The 3,792-nt window shown below is 42.2% G+C and overlaps 2 protein-coding genes across 20 annotated transcripts in view; one reads left to right on the top strand and one right to left on the bottom strand.

Annotated features, from left to right (window-relative positions):
* The window catches only part of mapta (microtubule-associated protein tau a), a 25,741-nt gene extending 22,692 nt beyond the window's left edge, over window positions 1–3,049 (bottom strand). For all 7 annotated transcript variants that reach the window (XM_025057784.1, XM_025057788.1, XM_025057786.1 and 4 more), the window contains exon 1: window positions 2,916–3,049. The gene's annotated coding sequence lies outside the window, so the exon portion shown is untranslated. The remainder of the gene's footprint in view (window positions 1–2,915) is intronic.
* ghrhr2 (growth hormone releasing hormone receptor 2) overlaps window positions 1–3,792 on the top strand; it is a 34,534-nt gene that overhangs the window by 22,599 nt on the left and 8,143 nt on the right. For 7 of the 13 annotated variants that reach the window (XM_025057806.1, XM_025057809.1, XM_017034284.2 and 4 more), the window contains 2 exons: window positions 127–219; window positions 1,451–1,615. The gene's annotated coding sequence lies outside the window, so the exon portion shown is untranslated. Of the gene's footprint in view, window positions 1–6; window positions 232–1,450; window positions 1,616–2,946; window positions 3,075–3,792 lie in introns of those variants that run through there. The other 6 variants (XM_025057801.1, XM_025057807.1, XM_025057803.1 and 3 more) reach the window with 6 other exon arrangements.

The raw sequence follows: 3,792 nt of genomic DNA, 5'->3' as shown, positions 1-3,792 counted from the left end.
TTGTTAGAACAGATAACAGTGTACGTCTTCAATGCATCTGTATATTCTGGGATGTCTGGTAGATGTCATTATTTGCTCCTGTCTGGGTAGATCAGTGTTAACAACATCTTATTCTTCTGCTCACAGTGTTGAAGACCAGCAGGTGAAAACCTTTACCTTGGACAGGACACAGCTTCACCTCACCTCTACTCTACCTACTGCCGTCTGATCCAAACAAAGGTAATTTATTAGGTACGCTTCTATTTTCCTCACACAATTATCTGGTTAAAACTGTAGTTAAAATCTGTTTTCATTTAACAACATATTTTATTTAGGAATAATAATAATCTTGGCTTTCATGTGGAGCCAGGGGAAGGCTTGTTGCTGCTACTTTTATGTCTGTTTAGATAATATAGATGTGAGCAACAACTGCCTGCAACTGTACTTTCCAGATCTGCTTTTATTTTCTGTGCCAAACGTCCGCACCACACTGACAAAACAGTGTTTAGATTGTTTTTGCTCTTACTGCAACTTTACAAAGAAGCTGATCTCACCACATTTAAATGGATTGAAGGAGACATTCAGTCAGCATTGTTATTATATAGACGGTTTATAGATGTTTTAGATGGCATCTATATATTTCGTTTTTCATTTCAGTTGTTGAATGGATGACTGTTTTGGTTCTTTTTGGTGGAACTATTGCTGCCTGTGTTGTCCAGCACCCTCTTGTAAAGATATTTCAGTCTTTTCCTGTTAAATTAAAGGTTAGGGTAAAAAAAAGCCAATTATACGTCAGAAACAATGAGTCAGTTTGGTACATAGATATTAAGATGAAGAGTCCAGCACCAGACTGGAGGACAAAGGAGATCTAGGGGAAATGAATCATGTCATGATGGCGGTTACCAGACCTGCTCTAGTCTCTGAGATATTAAAGGCATAATTTCGTCTTTTTAATTTGTAAGTAATTCTTCAAAATAATAAATACCCAGTGTCTTGTTGACCAAGATGTTGAAGAATGGTCGTAGCATTTGAAGACAGACAAAACCACTTGTTACACCTAACTGCTTGATGAAATTATCTCTAACTGCTCTCCACACGTCAAACTTAAAGTACAACTACAATATTATGTTTTATAGAAAGGACTGAAATACACAGTACTTTTGTAGTGGCTGCTCTCATGCCCAGTAAGGTTAGGGTCGGCCACAGAGAACACAGACAACACAGAGGATTACATCATTTCTACACACATGCTCAGAAACCACTGTGTTGATTTTTAACAATAATCCTCTTAGATTTTAGCAAGTTCATCAGTTCTTGTGCAGGCGTCTACTGTGCATACCAGCCAGGTTCCCCCCCAGGAACATTTTAATCCAAGTCCCTGCAGAAACTTGCAGAAGGGGCTGTCAAGACAGTCTCAGGAAGACACTGACATGTCTTTCATTCCTCTCTGCACATCGTCTGGACGATGTAGCTACAGACTGCAACATGCCCGCCACCACTACCACCACCACCACCATCATCATCATCATCCACCCATCCATTCATCCACCCTGCCTTCACCTCCTCTCCCCTACTGCCTTAAAGGAAGAACCAGAGTAATGAGGGTGTCCGAGAAACCCACCGGGATCGGAAAGAGGTGTGTCCGTTAGGAAAAAATGGAAGCATGGATCATGAATCCAGTCAGTCCATCCATCTGCTCTTTCAGGCCTGTCTTTTTTTTTTTAACTGTATATAGTGAACTGGTTTAATTCATTAGATTATTAGGTTTATTAGACAGTGACACACCAACACTGTGGATCAGATCCACTGTCCACCGACCTCGGGTGGATTAACACAGGAGCCCATATGTGTCAGATAATCAGTGTGTCTACTTCAACACGCACAGGGCTGCGTGGCAGTGGAGACGCGCTCTCCGTGCACTCACATGAAAAATGGGCTTGGCATTTGCGCACAGAGAGCCGCATCATTCCAATCCACTCGATCACCGTCACAATATACCGTCAAAAATACCGACGTTAGGACAGAATGGTGATGGATTTGACCAAAATTGTGCAGTTTTCTATGCATCGGGAGGTGCCTTGTTTGAATGTGGGACAATAAAGGGGCCCGTTTGTGTTACACTGATGCACTACACAACCACCCAGGCCCTTCAGTGCACGAAAGAAGCGAAGGATCCAGAAAAAACGGGAAGGGAGGGAAACGCAACCAATTTTCACTTGCACACACACACACACACACGTAACCAAAATAAGCTCAAATCGAGCGACACAAAGACAATCTGGCACCGTTATGTCACCAAACTGCATGACACTCTTGTCCCTATGACATCCTCCTATAATGAGATTATGAATATTCTGAGGGATTAGTGCGTTAACAGGACGGTAATAACCGAGAAGCTGGAGCGAAAACAAGACCTGCTCTGAAGGAGCAGCAGCAGCAGAGGAGGAGGAGGAGGATGGAGACGTTTCTATCAATTCTAGGCGGATAATGTGAAGAAAACTGAGTCAGATATGGCATTTGTTGGGTGGAGAGACTGGTGGAAGTGCTGCTGCTGCTGCAACACTAACACGTTGTGTGTGAGAAAATGAAAATAAGATGGTTGTGGATTTGGAAAAACGCGTAAAAGGAGCGTGTTTAGACTGAAAAGATAATATTTCTCTAATTTTCTACAGCAGACAGACAGACAGACAGGGAAAGGAGAGAGAAAGGGAGGGAGAGAGAGAGAGAGAGAGAGAGAGGCCCAGCCAGTGCCAGCCCGTGCAAATATAAATACATATATGTATGTGTTGATATGAGGCGAATGCCGATGCAGGATCGAGCGACGCGGCGTTTGTGTTTTTCAGTCTCTTCCTCGTCTGCGCCTCCGTGTCTCTGCACCCGTGTTTGTGTGATGAGGTGGAATTCAAGAGAAAACCGTGCCTTTTTCTTTTTCTTACCTGTGTGCAGACGGCGGTGTTGTCTCTTCAGCAGCGGTAGTCACCGGGCGCACAACAGCGTCTTGGTTGCAGTTGCGGCGACGGGCCGGAGCGCGGCGCTGCGTAACGCACAGAGGAGGACGGAGAAGTGGGGCGGTCCTCAAATACGACCTGTGTGATGTAAATGTACAGCAGTCACAACAGCAGCAGGGCAGCAGTAATTAAAAAAAAAACAATTCCATCGTTAATATATATATATATAATATAAATAAAAACAAACTCAACCCAACTTTTATTTGAAAAACACTTAATAAATAGTGCCAAGGTGGCACACAGTTGTCTCAATGATAGACAGACAGATAGACAGACAGACAGATTACATTAATCTCAGCCCCAAAATTTTAAGGAAACAAAAAAACATAAACATTAAATAAAATATAATTAAAAGCCACTGCCAATTTATTTTCAAAATGTTATTGCTTGGACATGCACAGGAAAGACGGACAAAGTGATTGAAATGCTAATGTATGCGAATCTATGACAACTGTACAAAGACCATAATAGGAATAATATAAAACATATAAGGGCAGAAACACAGACTGACTGCAGTGGTTTCATAGATTTGATTGGTCACATAAGTCTTGTCAGGTCATGGTTACAGATATTTATTGAAGCTCACAAAACCTTTGATTTTATATTGAATATTTTTCATTGCCAGATATATTTAAATCTTGTGGTGCAACAGTTAGTCGAAAACGTGCAGTGATAGTCATAGATCCAGGCTGAACAGAAGCTACCATAGCAGACGATGTGTAGTCTGCACACAAAGGTCAGGCTTTGGCACATAAAACACTGGAGGTCAGGGAGACCAAACAGTGCCTCCTTGTGTCTCTTCTCT

This window comes from Cynoglossus semilaevis, chromosome 8 (assembly GCF_000523025.1).
Source record: "Cynoglossus semilaevis isolate Cse_v1.0 chromosome 8, Cse_v1.0, whole genome shotgun sequence".
Taxonomy (NCBI): Eukaryota; Metazoa; Chordata; class Actinopteri; order Pleuronectiformes; family Cynoglossidae; genus Cynoglossus; species Cynoglossus semilaevis.
This window is presented reverse-complemented; position numbering and strand designations above follow the sequence as displayed.